Genomic DNA, 14,800 nt, shown 5'->3' with positions numbered 1-14,800 from the left:
ACGGCGCCAGAAAATAGCTTGATGTCTACGCCCCCTCCTTTTCCTGTAGACAGTGTTGGGCCTCCAAGAGCGAGAGGTTTGTAGAACAGCAGCAAGTTTTCCCTTAAGTGGATCACCCAAGGTTTATCGAACTCGTGGAGGAAGAGGTCAAAGATATCCCTCTCATGCAACCCCGCAACCACAAAGCAAGAAGTCTCTTGTGTCCCCAACACACCTAATAGGTGCACTAGTTCGGCGAAGAGATAGTGAAATACAAGTGGTATGAATAAGTATGAGCAGTAGCAACGGCACCGTAAAAGTGCTTTGCCCGGGACAAGTAAACAAGCAGTAGTAACGCAGCAAGTAGTAACGCAGTAAAACAAGTAAACAAGCAGCGATAGCGATATTTAGGAACAAGGCCTAGGGATTAGACTTTCACTAGTGGACACTCTCAACTTTGATCACATAACAGAATAGATAAATGCATACTCTACACTCTCTTGTTGGATGATGAACACCATTGCGTAGGATTACACGAACCCTCAATGCCGGAGTTAACAAGCTGCACAATTCAATGTTCATATTTAAATAACCTTAGAGTGCATGAAAGATCAACACGACTAAACCAAGTACTAACATGGCATGCACACTGTCACCTTCACACTATGTAGGAGGAATAGATCACATCAATACCATCATAGCAATAGTTAACTTCATAATCTACAAGAGATCATAATCATAGCCTACGCCAAGTACTAACACGGATGCACACATTGTCACCATTACACCGTGCAGGAGGAATAAACTACTTTAATAACACCACTAGAGTAGCACATAGATAAATTGTGATACAAAACACATTGCAATCATAAAGAGATATAAATAAGCACTTCACTATGCCATTCATAACGAGTGAATAAGTATTCGTGAAATATAGCCTAAGAGACCCACACGGTGCACACACTCGTCACCTTTACACACGTGGGACAAGGAGTCTCCGGAGATCACATAAGTAAAATTCACTTGACTAGCATAACGACATCTAGATTACAAGCATCATCATATGAATCTCAATCATGTAAGGCAGCTCATGAGATTATTGTATTGAAGTACATAGGAGAGAGATGAACCACATAGCTACCGGTACAGCCCCGAGCCTCGATGGAGAACTACTCCCTCCTCATGGGAGACAGCAGCGTTGATGAAGATGGCGGTGGTGTCGATGGAGAAGCCTTCCGGGGCACTTCCCCGTCCCGGCGGCGTGCCGGAACAGAGACTCCTGTCCCCCAGATCTTGGCTTCGCGATGGCGGCGGCTCTGGAAGGTTTCTCGTACCGTGGCTTTTTCGTCCCGAGGTTTTAGGTCGAGGGGCTTTATATAGGCGAAGAGGCGGCGTCAGAAGGTCAACGGGGCGACGACACTATAGGGGGGCGCGGGCCCCCCCTTGGCCGCGCCGGCCTAGGGTTTGGTGGGCTCGTGCCCCCTCTCCGGCGGTTCTCGGGTGTTCCGGATGCTTCCGGGCAAAATAGGAACCCGGGCGTTGATTTCGTCCGATTCCGAGAATATTTCTTTACTAGGATTTCCGAAACCAAAAACAGCAGAAAACAACAAGCGGCACTTCGGCATCTTGTTAATAGGTTAGTTCCAGAAAATGCACGAATATGACATAAAGTGTGCATAAAACATGTAGAAATCATCAATAATGTGGCATGGAACATAAGAAATTATCGATACGTCGGAGACGTATCAATGGTTCATTCGATCACTAAAGTCATCGTTGAATATGTGGGAGCCATTATGGATCTCCATATCCCGCTATTGGTTATTGGTCGGAGTGAGTACTCAACCATGTCCGCATAGTTCACGAACCGTAGGGTGACACACTTAAAGTTGGATGTTGAAATGGTAGAACTTGAATATGGAATGGAGTTCGAATATTTGTTCGGAGTCCCGGATGAGATCCCGGACATCACGAGGAGTTCCGAAATGGTCCGGAGAATAAGATTCATATATAGGATGTCATTTTATGTGAATTAAAATGATGCGGAAGGTTCTATGGAAGGTTCTAGAAGGTTCTAGAAAAGTCCGGAAGAAACCACCAAGGAAGGTGGAGTCCCGGAGGGACTCCACCTCCATGGCCGGCCAACCCTAGAGGGGAGGAGTCCCAAGTGGACTCCCCCAAGGGGGCCGGCCACCCCCTCCATGGAAGGTGGAACTCCCACCTCTAGTGGGAGTCCTAGCTTGGGTAGGTTTCCCTATCATATGGAAGGTTTTGGGTTCGGGTCTTATTCGGAGACTTGTAGTCCAACCCTTGGGGCTTCCACCTATATAATGAGGGACAAGGGGAGGGGCCGGCCACCTCAAGACCACAAGCTGGCCGCACCCTCAAGTGGCCGGCCACCCCTCCCAAACCCTAGCCACCCCCTCTCCTCCATAGCTCCCGCGTGCTTTAGCGAAGCTCCGCCGGAGTTCTCCACCACCACCGACACCACGCCGTCGTGCCGTCGGATTCAAGAGGAGCTACTACTTCCGCTGCCCGCTGGAACGGGAGGTGGACGTCGTCTTCATCAACAACCGAACGTGTGACCGAGTACGGAGGTGCTGCCCGTTCGTGGCGCCGGAGGGATCGTGATCAAGATCTTCTACGCGCTTTTGCAAGCAGCAAGTGAACGTCTACCGCAGCAACAAGAGCCTCCTCTTGTAGGCTTTGGAATCTCTTCAAGGGTGAGACTCGATAAACCCCTCATTGCTATCGTCTTCTAGATTGCATCTTGGCTTGGATTGCGTGTTCGCGGTAGGAAAATATTTGTTTTCTATGCAACGTTATCCTACAACTTTTGGTCTGATGCTCTGAACTATTTCATGTTTGGCCAAGGCCCCATGACACCAACTCTGCTAGATGTGGCCATGATCACTGGTCTAGACATTTCATCCCCCAGCCCCTCTGCTTTCATGCTGCCAAAGGTCCCTTTCAAACTCTCCTTCAAAACAGAGTGCACAAACTGGGGTGCCTACCTTAGACGCCACATGAAAAACAAAGGCCCTGTAACAGAGAAAGAACACACGGCCTTCCTGAATTTCTGGTTGGAACACTTCATATTCTGTGGCCCTTCACTTGCCCCAACCAAGAATTACCTTTCCTTGGCCTATGAACTTGCCAGAGGTACCCAGCTTGGCATCGGCAACCTGTTCCTCGGAGAGGTCTATCGATATCTCCAACTGATGTCTGTCAATCTGTTTTCCCAAAAGACAGTCAAAACAGGAGGTCCCTGGTGGTTTATTCAGCTATGGGCTCAGCTGTATTTCCAGAACCACATCCCAAATTTCCCACCTTTGGCCACCTGCACCTTTCCAGATACCAATGTGAAGCAAATCCGATGCACTTGCTACGGCCAAGCTTTATATAGCCTTCCAGGTAGTAAACTAATCCCCAAGGAAGCATCGCAGTGGTTCGAATTTTCTTCCAAGGCCTGGACAATCCTCTGTTCTTTCCTTACACTGAATCTGGAAATTTTGAAAATCCAGTCTCCTTCAGGCTAGACAGCTTTGCCGATGACCCCAGCACCCGGCACTTGTATTCCATCATGATCCGTCCTTGCTTCCTTCCAGTTGGCATGAGCACCTCAAACAGGATAATCAAACCTGGTTATGAATCTTATCAGCCGGTCGTAGCAGCCCGGCAGTTTGGTCTTGTGCAGGTGTCTCCACACTTCTTCCTCCACCACTTGACAGAAAGCAGAGCTGATTTGCCCGATGTTCTCACCGGTCAGAGGTGTTATTCCTTCTTTGATGCTCTAGCCATCCCAGTCCCTCACAACCTCTCTTTCACCTCATCAACTGATGGTTTTGAGAGCTGGTGGCCAATGTGGAAGACCCATGCCTTCAGGAGAGCTCTGGGACCGTTGCTGAAACAACTTGATGCTGAATATGATATCCCCGTAGACAGTGTACCACCACTCACAGATTTTCTTGTAGTGGCTTACAATGATTTTTATAACCTTGCTCTGTCTCCTTGCAGCAACAAGATGGTCCAGAACCTGTACATGATGACGGCTCCCCCTTCAAATTCCTCCCACCAGCTCCGGTGGTCCTCTTCTGCAAAAACTCACCACCCTTGAAAAAGGTTGTGATGCAGAGCCAGCCGATTTCACCAAAATCGGCTTCCAAGAGCAAAGTGTCTTCCGGGCCAGCTGCCCCCCGAGCCTCAATCAAGTCGAGAACAGCTGTGAGGAAAGTAGCTGCCAGAAAGACCTTGAAGCGCCAAAACCCTACTCCAGCTCAAGAAAGTTTGCACGTAAGCTTATCCATGCCTTGACTGATTTCATCTACCCTTCTAGGCTTCTGCAACATGCTTGTGCTTACTGACTCTTCTTTTATAGGCCTCCATTGAAGACAACTCCAGCGAGGAAACGCAGTCCAGTCGAAGGGATTCGAGCTCGGGCAACTCTGGGAAAACCACCACGCAGAGCCAGCCAGATTTGCCACCATCGGCTTCCAGGAAAAGGTTAGTTCCTGAACCTGTCGTCCCCCAAGCTCCAATCGAAGCAGGGCAGAGCGTTCTACGCACAAAGAGCCGATGTATCAAGAGAGCTCGAAAGGAACCGCAAGCCCCTTCATCAAACCAAGAGGCCTCAAATGTAATTACTCTCCAAACTATCCTCGGCTCATATTTCATGCTAACCCATTGCTACTCGCATCGGCTAACCACTTCCTTTGCAGACTGATGACACTTCTAGTGGGGAAGTTGGGGAAGTACTGATGCCCTCCGCAAACCTGGATCTAGCAACCTCTAAAGGTGTCGTTGACAAGGTTGCCAACTTGGCCAAGCCCACAGCAGAAACACAGGAACCGATCACTTCGTCATCGGCTGTCCCCTTGGTCTTAGGAGAGGTATACTCCCTTTGTTTGGCTTGCCCTTCCCTTTTGCTGCATACTGACGCTGCTCTTGTTGTTTGCCAGGGTTGTGACCTCTCAGGCTTGCTATTGTTCGACCCTGAATCCATCGAACCAGCTCCTTCGACGGCATGCGATGAACCAGGACCCAGCGCCATTCTTGGTCAATTCCAGCGTCTCAAAGCCCTGCTTTCCTCCCCAATCGAGACATTGGTTGAAGACCCCGAGGAGGTGAAGAGCGTTCTTGAAGAAATCCAGCCTCATCTCCCGGTAACGTTGCAGGTGAAACTCTGGCCGGTTGTGACTTTGTCTGCCTATAGGTCAAGGGTGAAGTTGGCTCGTCAGAGAATTGACCTACGCCACGCCCAGCTTCCGTTGAAAGCCAATATTGCAAACAAATGTCAGCGGCTCAATGAGAAAAAGGCGGCCTTGGACGCCAAAACTGACATCTCTGTCAGCAGCGCCGAACTTGAGACCCTGCGCAAGGAATTGGAGGACCTTGAAGAGAGGGTCCGGGCAACCAAACAGCTTATCCAAGATAAGGAAGCTCTTATTGCCCGCTCTCAAAAGGAAGCAGAAGGCCTCAAAGCTCAACTGAAGACTGATCTGGCAGAAATACATGCCCTAAACAAACAGCTGGTGACGGGCAAGGACGAAGATGACGAGGCCGAGATCGCCGAGGTGGATCGTGTCCGTGCTGACGCTCTCCGTGCCTTCGAGGCATTCCTTCAGTAGAGCCTATATATGTAACAGTTTGTACCTCTGGAGTCGATGGCTGTGCATCGGCTTTTTAATCTGAAGTCGATGTCTGTGCATCGGCTGTACTTTGCGTCCTGTTGCTTTGTGTATTTTTCTAAAGTCGATGTCTGTGCATCGGCTGTGTCTTGCATGTATATTTTGTTTTTTTACTGGCCGATTTCATGCATCGGCCCCCATATTCCACTGTCCGTCATCCCACATACTTGGGAAATATTTCTTGAGATGCTGGCCATTGACAGCTACTGGGAATTTCACACCGCTCAGCTCCTCGAGCATGTATGCATTACCCTTCAAAACTTGGTCGACTCTGTATGGCCCATGCCAATTAGGAGACCATTTACCATACATCTTATCCTTAGTCCCTAATGGCAATACAGCTTCCCATACTAGATCACCAACGTGGAACTCCTTAGGTTTCACCTTCTTATTATACGCGCGAGCTACCTTGGCTTTGTTCTCTTTAATTTTCTCCAGCGACCAAAGTTTGAGTTCCGTTAGATCCTCAATGCTATCACTCATCAGGGCTGCATATTCTTCAGTTGTTAAATCATTTTGAAACGTGATACGTCTCGACCCAGCCGTAATTTCCCAGGGCAATACGGCTTCCTGTCCATAGACCAGATGGTATGGCGAGGTTTTTATTGCTCCATGACATGACATGCGATAAGCCCACAAAGCCTCTGACAATACCTCATGCCAACGTCTAGGGTGCTCGTCGACTCTCCTCTTAATCAGCTTGATAAGGCTCTGGTTGGACGCTTCAGCTTGCCCATTTGCTTGAGCATAGTATGGAGACAATCGGATCAACTTAATTCCCATGTCGTCGCAGAACTTTCTGAACTCTTTAGAAATGAAGACCGAACCTCCATCGGTCGTGATAGTCTGGGGAATCCCGAATCTATGAATGACATGTTCTTTCACGAAATTGATAACATCTTTCGACGCCACTGACTTCATAGGGACGGCCTCCACCCATTTAGTGAAGTAATCTGTAATGGCCAAAATCCACTCATGGCCTTTGCTCGATGGAGGATTGATTTTGCCGATCATATCCATGCCCCAACCTCGAAATGGCCAAGGCTTGATGATGGGGTTCATTGCTGATGCGGGTACCATCTGAATTTTCCCAAACCTCTGACACGCTTGACACCCTTTATAGTACTTAAAACAATCCTCAAGCATGGTAGGCCAATAAAATCCCGATCGCCTGATCAGCCATTTCATCTTATGAGCCGATTGATGAGTTCCACAGGCGCCTTCGTGTACCTCGTGTAAGAGCCGATTCGACTCGGCTGGTCCCAGGCATTTGAGAAGTAACCCTTCCAAAGTCCTGTAGAACATGTCATCTCCTATAAGGACATATTTCATGGCCTTGTATCTTATCCGTTTAGGTGCCCCCCGAGCCGGATCTTTCAACTAATTGAAGATATTGGCTCTCTAGTCATCCGGTTCCAGGAACTGTACCTGAACATCGGCTCCTTCTGCTACGTCCTTGTAGCCTGACGCCATCTGTGCGAGATCGTTTGCCTCGGTATTTTGCGACCTCGGGATCCAATTGAAGTTTATGTACCTAAATTGTGCCATCAACTCACGGCATTGCATCCATAATGGGAAGAGCGACTCGCTCTCACACTTGTATTCCTCCGTGAGTTGGGAAATCACCAATTTTGAGTCTCCAAAAAGTTCCACTGCTTCTGCCCCGGCTTCCAACAGCAACTCCATTCCCTTGCGTATTGCTTCATACTCAGCGGCATTGTTGGTGCAAGGGGTAGATAGCCTGATGGAGAAGGAATATGTTGCCCCCCCGGGGCGACACGAGTAGAATGCCGATGCCACAACCATCGTCACAAACCGATCCATCGAAAAACATGGCCCATGCACGTACCGACACGGTCTGCTATATCGTATTAATCCGTTCGAGCAATAAGATCGGCCAACGCTTGTCCCTTGACTGCCTTCGCAGGCTGATACCGGAGATCAAATTCCGATAATGCAAACATCCACTTACCGAGTCGGCCTTTCAGCACGGGAGCCGACAGCATATGTTTGACGACATCTGACTTGCATATGATGACAATTTCTGCTGACAGCAAGACGTGACCAAGCTTGGTGCAGGTAAAAAATAGGCAGAGGCACAACTTCTCAATCTCAGGGTACCTCGTCTCTGCATCCAACATCCTTCTGCTGAGGTAGAAAGCGACTCTCTCCAGACCATCATAAACTTGCACCACCACTGAGGCGATGGAAGTGTCGGCTCATCGATAAGTAAATATAGAATGGTCCGTCTTGCTCGGGGCGGAACCAACACAGGTGGCCTCGTTAGATACTCTTTAATCTCGTCAAACGCTTGCTGTTGCTCTGCCCCCCAGCGAAACTCCTCATCAGATTTAATTTTTACCAGTCCCATGAACGACTCGATTCGCCCTGACAGATTGGAAATGAACCTTCTGACAAAGTTGATTTTGCCGATGAGAGATTGGAGTTCTTTCTTCGTGGTAGGTGGCTGCATTGTTCGCACTGCCTCCTGACTTTTCAAGCCGATCTCAATTCCGCGTTCATGAACCAAGAAACCCAAGAATTGACCGGCCGTTTCACCAAAAGCACACTTCTTTGGATTCATTCTTAATTCGAATTTTCTAGTTCGGTCCAGGATGCGTCGCAAGTCCTCCAAGTGTCCTTCTAGTGAAACAGACTTGACTACCACGTCATCGATGTATATCTCCACCAACTTGCCGATCAGGTCATGAAATATGTAATTCATGGCTCTTTGGTATGTTGCGCCGGCATTTTTCAGTCCAAATGTCATGACTACATATTCAAACAAACCAACCGAACCTGGCACTCTGAATGCAGTCTTGTGTATATCTTCTGGAGCCATAAAAATTTGGTTGTAGCCGGCATTTCCATCCATGAAACTTAAAACCTTGTGACCAGCAGCTGCATTGATTAATGTCTCTGCTACCGGCATGGGATATTCATCCTTTGGAGTGGCTCTATTGAGATCTCGAAAATCTATGGCGACGCGCCATCGGCCGTCCTTTTTTCGCACGTGTACGATACTAGAAATCCACTCAGCATGCCTGCATGGCCTGATGAACCCGGCGGTCAACATTTTCTCGATCTCTTTCTTGACTTCTTCTAAAATTTCGGACTTCATCTATCGTGCTCGCTGCTGGAACGGACGAAATCCTTTCTTGAGAGGGAGCCGATGCTCAATGATGCTCCTGTCTAACCCGGGCATCTCTGTGTAATCCCAAGCAAAACAATCCGGGTATTCTTTCAACAAAGCTATCATCAGGTCCCTCAGACGCGGATCTAACTTTTTGCTGATAAATGTTGGTCGTGGCTTATCCCCAGGACCAATGTCAATCTCTTCTAGCTCATCAGCCGATGTAAACCCATACCCTAGCTTTCCGTCGCCTGCTAGATCAATGCTGAACACATGCAAAACGTATGGAGAGGATGATTTGGGCCGATTGCTGGAATCGGCCCCCTTTTTGATTGCATTGCTCAATGAAGGTTTACACCCTATTTGTGCTCTACTACGGGAGGGAATCTCCCTACTATAACTACGTGACATGCTTGAGGTAAGATCATTGCTTTTTATTTTTTGGGGCCGATCGCAGGGATCGGCCTTGCCACGTATGTCCATTGACTTTGCTCTTGCTACTCTGTCAGGCCGGTGGATAAGACCAGCCTCACCCCGTTTTTTGTAGCTTCGATGCGCTCACGGCCCGTCCAACCGACTCCGCAGAAGCGGCCCTTGGTCTTCCGCATCCCAAATATTCATGCCAGCTATTGAGATCTCAATCGAGTCATCTGCATGAACGACCTCCACTTCATCTCCAACCCACTGTATCAGGCATTGGTGCATTGTGGATGGAATGCAGCAGTTGGCGTGAATCCAATCCCTCCCTAGCAGGACAGCGTAGGTGCTTTTGCTGTCGACGATGAAGAATGATGTAGGGATGGTTTTTCGGCCGACGGTTAGATCCACGTTCAGAACGCCTTGCGTTTCTGATGCTTGGCCGTTGAAATTGCTTAGTGTGACGTTGGTTTTGATCAGATCTTCTTTAGAGCGTCCCAAACGCCGTAGCATGGAGTATGGCATTATATTGACTGCCGCTCCCGTATCAACCAACATATTGCTAACAGGCTGCCCATTGGTATAACCTCTTAGATACAGGGCCTTCAAGTGTTTGTAGCTCTTCTTCTGTGGCTTTTCAAAGATAACTGGCCGTGGGCCACAGTCGAACTGAGCTACCGACGCTTCTTCGGTTCTTGGAGCATAAAACTCCGACGGAAGGATGAACACCATATTTGTGCCAGCTGATGTCTTCTCATCGGCTTTCATTTGTTTGGGGCGCCATTCTTTTTTCTGTGGACGACTCTCTGCGTCCAAAGTTTGCTGAATTTTCACGGCCAAATCGGGCCGCGCTTTCCTTAACGTGTGCAGGTATTGCCTCTCGGCTTCTTCCAAGCTACGTAGCCGCTGCACCCTACGCTTCTGGGAGTGACTGAGTCCATCAGGGCACCACCTTGGCCGGTGGTATCTATCTTCTTCTTCTTCTTCTTCTTCTTCTTCTTCTTCATCTTCTGAATCCTCTAGATCTTCCACCCTAGATGACTCAGCTCGCCTGCTCTGCGATGAGAGAGGCCCTAGGCGTTTGAACACTGACACATCACTTGTGTCCTCCTTCTCCTGTCTACACTCCGGGCAGTTGTCGATTGTAGGCAATCGGTTCATTCCTGAATCCCAGCAGTGCTTAAAGAAAGGACAATCCCAGTGTCTGTCCATGTCTTCCTGCTCCCTTGACTTTCCCTTAGTGCGGCGCTCATATCCTTCGTCGTCTCTATCATACCGACGATGTTTTCTATTGTCTACGTCAGACCGATGATATCTTCCGTCATCCATGTCGTACCGCCGGCGTCGGTCGTACTGGCGCTCATATTTGTTGAGGAGATGCTCGGAGAGCGGTCGTTGATACCGCACGTTTCTCACTTGTTCCTCGGGACGTACCGTCTGTCATCATATCGGGGCCGGTCGCGTGGGCCGGCCTCCTCCTTTTCCTTGCCACGAGAACGACTGCTCTCTTCTTTATCCCTGCCAGGGTGGTATACAGGCCCTGCCATGTTAATATCGAATGAGAAATCTGGCTGACGCCTCGTGGAGTGACTGAGTTCCACCATGTTGACGCCAGGAAACGGTTGCGTGTCCACTTTCATGGCAAACTGTCCAAAGATCAGACGGCCTTGTTCTATCACCAATTGGATCTGCCAACGCAACTCTTTGCAGTCATTGGTGATATGGGTGAACGAGTGATGCCACTTGCAGTATGGTCTTCCGTTCATCTCTTGCACCGTAGGGATTTTATGGCCTTCGGGTAACTTCAGCTGTTTCTCCTTGAGTAGTAAATCGAATATTTGCTCAGCTTTGCTTACATCGAAATCAAACCCTTTCGCAGGCCCTTGTGGTTTCACCCATTTGCAGGACACGGGATTTGCCCCCCGAGCCCATTCAGCCACGGCTACTTCCTGGTCTTCTGCAGAGTCCTCAACTTCTTCTGTCTCGACCAGGCCTATCGGGCGTTTGAACTTGTCTTGGTACAACTCTGGGTGACGCTGCTCATACAATGTTAATTTCTGGGCCATGTGCGCCAGTGAGTTGTATTCCGCTTGGAAAGCCAGATCCTTGATCGGCGCAGCGAGGCCCAGCACTGCCAGTTCAACTGCTTCTTTCTCATTCAAACGAGCCGAATAACATCGGTTCTTGACAGTCCTGAAACGCTGAATGTATTCTGACACCGTTTCTCCACGCCTCTGCCGCACCTGCGCCAGATCGGCAATGCCAGCCTCGGTAGCTTCTGAGTGATATTGAATATGAAACTGCTCTTCCAGCTGCTTCCATGTTCGGACTGAATCTGGTGGCAACGAGGTGTACCAGCCAAAAGCTGGTCCCGTGAGAGACTGCGCAAAAAACCTCACACGTAACGGGTCTGATGCTGAAATCATGCCCAACTGTGCCAAATATCGGCTCACATGCTCAATTGAACTAGATCCTTCTGATCCATTGAACTTTGAGAACTCAGGGAGCCGGTACTTGGGTGGCAGTGGAATCAAATTGGGGTACGGCTTGGAATAGCCGATTGTTCTCCTCTTTGGCACTATGTCGAACTGGTCTCTCAAGATTGTACTGATTTGATCCACTGTATGAGCTGCAGGGGCTGAGCTTTCATGACTCGTTGCGGTGGCATATTTAGCTAGCCACGCTCGTTTATCGGCGTCCACTCCGTAAATCCCTCCTGCTGCTCCGAAATCCCTCCCTGCCGCAATCTGGTTCGTGCGCGCCAAGTTATTGCAGTCTGGCACGTACGTGCACATGTATCCATGCGGGATTTCTTTAGGCGGTTCATGCAGGAACTAGTAATCACCCGACGGCTCTGGAGCTGCAAGCGAGAACGGTAGCTGCGGTCTGGCCTGGAATGGTATCTCTCCCTGGTGAGTCCCTAGGGCAGGTCCTGACGGAGAGTACTGATGCTTCATGATTTCCTGAACCACGCGAACCGCAACGCACTCGAAAGCGTTCACCAGGCTCTCAGAATGACGGTGTAGCGAATGAGCCACCATGTAATTAACTTCCTGGCGCAGAGCTCTGGTGCGTTTCTCCGAAGGGAGAGACAGATCTACCTCATCGATGGCGCCTTCGGGTGAGAACCCCTTCCACCTAATGCCATGTGTACGGGTCCTCTCTAAAGAGCCGACGAGATCGGCTTCGAAGAGAACTTTAAGCTCATCATACTTCTTCTTGTGATCCTCAGGCAGCGTTTCGTATGTGATTGGTGCTTCCGCCATCTCAGCTGCAGATGCTGACGCAGTTGCTGTAGATGTTGACGTAGTTGATGTAGAGTGTCCCACCGGGCGTGCCAGAATGTGTTGCCTGCCAAAACCCACCGGCGAGCAGCGACGAGCAACACGAAGAGCCGGGAGGCTCCCAGAACTGCTGGTGGCCCCTGGTCCCTCGGGCGACGGCCCGCAAAACTCCGGCACACGTCCTGGCTGGTGCGAGGGCGTGCCACCTGACCTATACCTGGTCAGGAAGGTGATGGATTGCTTCGATTAATTTCCTGCATGGCAGACACGTAAACATTAAATTCGAGCCTCGATCGGCTCTCAGGTTATCCTGTGAATCGGCTCAAGGAGCCGATCCACCCATGATTCGTATTAGATCTACGATAACATGGTGGTCCTGCTTGATCAATACTAAGTTAAAACGATCTACGACGATCTAGGGTTTTCACCACACAACCGGAACGTCCTACACGTAGTTGAGCCTGGCAGACACGAAAGATACAAGAAAACCAGCCCTAGCAAAGGCCTAAAAACCAACATAGAGTTGATTCCCGGAACATCTCCTCTAGGATCAGCAAACCATACCTTACGCACTACTGGATCATTCAACCCGTTTGCAAGGCCTAACCATATGGATATCAAACTAATCCTTGAAGAACAAGAAACAACCATAACAGATCGAATCTACCAAATAAAGACTAAGCAAGATGCTGCCCTTACACCTAAGATAGGTGCAAGGGCAGCTAGATATCCAGGGGCAGCATAACTAAGCAAATATACTAGAAAAGTACCGATGCTGGCCCTAACACATCTATGATAATGGTGTTACTCGCCATCAACAAGGCTTCAGTACGAGCAACAAAAACAACGAATAAACAAGATGCTGCTCAGATCGCTAGATGCGATCTGGGCAGCATGGCGCTTACCCGGAAGAAACCCTCGAAACAAGGGGTGGCGGTGCGCCTAGATTGGTTTGTTGTGAACGTGATCGTCCTTCTTTCTCAGTAACCCTAGGTACATATTTATAGTCCGTGGACTTTCTATTTTTGGAATAATCCTAACTTCATACGAGCTAAACTCTATCTCTTAATTCTAAATCTACCATAATGTACAGATACACGGGCAATCTAGCCCAGGCTCTCGTATGAGGCCGATTTAGAAATATTCTACGTGTATATCACCTAAGCCCATCTCAATTACGGCCCATCTCCTGACTTGGTTAAAATCCGGCGATAACAGGGGCCGAGCGGGCAATGCTGCCAGGGGTCGCCGGACTTGGGTCCGCCTAGCCTAGATCTGGTATCAACAACGGACTAGCATGGGAGGAGCCCCCGATGGCGCTAGCCCACCTGGCCTAGGACTAGGCCCTCATGGCCCCAACCCGTGTCGCATCGCCAACGGCCACCCTCATCGCTGCCCATGGCACCACGCCCCACCAGCCACCGCCACACCTCATCATCGCTATTAGACCCAGTCCTTGTAGCTCCGAGGAACACCGCCGCTAGAAACTTCTGCCCCACGCAGAACCCCTTGCAAGTAGGTAAGGGAATTCCGCCGCCAGTACTGTGCGGGCTTTGCCCAGCGGCGGAGGAGGAGCAGGGGTGGGAGCACGATGGCTAGAGTTTTCTCATGGCGTCGCCCGCGGGAGCAACGAGCACGAGCCCAAACCGGTTTTGCCACATGCCACTTCTCTAAGGGGGGTTTGGTTGCCTAGGCTCATTTTCGCGTTGTCATGGGGACATTATCTATGGAGAAGGCCCATTCGAAACCCGCATTGGGCCAAAACTGGACATTGTTTGGTTGCACTGGAGCGAGAAGGCATGCCCCATTGTTTGGTTGGTTGCATGTTTTTCCTAGCCTCACCTATATCGTAACATGGTGACCTTACCTTACCCATCACGAGCATCAACACGTCATCGACCACGAAGCTAGCCACCACCATGGCACCGCTGTTCACGCCGGTTTGAACCATCACCATGTCGCCAACCACGAAGACCAACACCACCATGACACTGCTGTCACGCCCGTCACAAGCATCACCATGTCACGGACCACGAAGATGAATACCACCATGACACCGCCGGTCACAAGCATCAGCACGTCGTCGACCACGAAGATGAACACCACCATGAAACCGCCGATCACGCCGGTCACAAGCATCACCACGTCTCCGACCACGAAGACGAACACCACCATGAAATCGCCGTTCACACCTGTCACAAGAATCACCATGTCGCCGACCACGAAGCTAAATACCACCATGACAACGCCGACCACGCCGGTCACAAGCATCACCATGTCGCCGACCACGAAAATGAACA

This window comes from Lolium rigidum, chromosome 7 (genome assembly GCF_022539505.1).
Source record: "Lolium rigidum isolate FL_2022 chromosome 7, APGP_CSIRO_Lrig_0.1, whole genome shotgun sequence".
Classification (NCBI taxonomy): Eukaryota; Viridiplantae; Streptophyta; class Magnoliopsida; order Poales; family Poaceae; genus Lolium; species Lolium rigidum.
Note: the sequence above shows the minus strand (reverse complement) of the source record.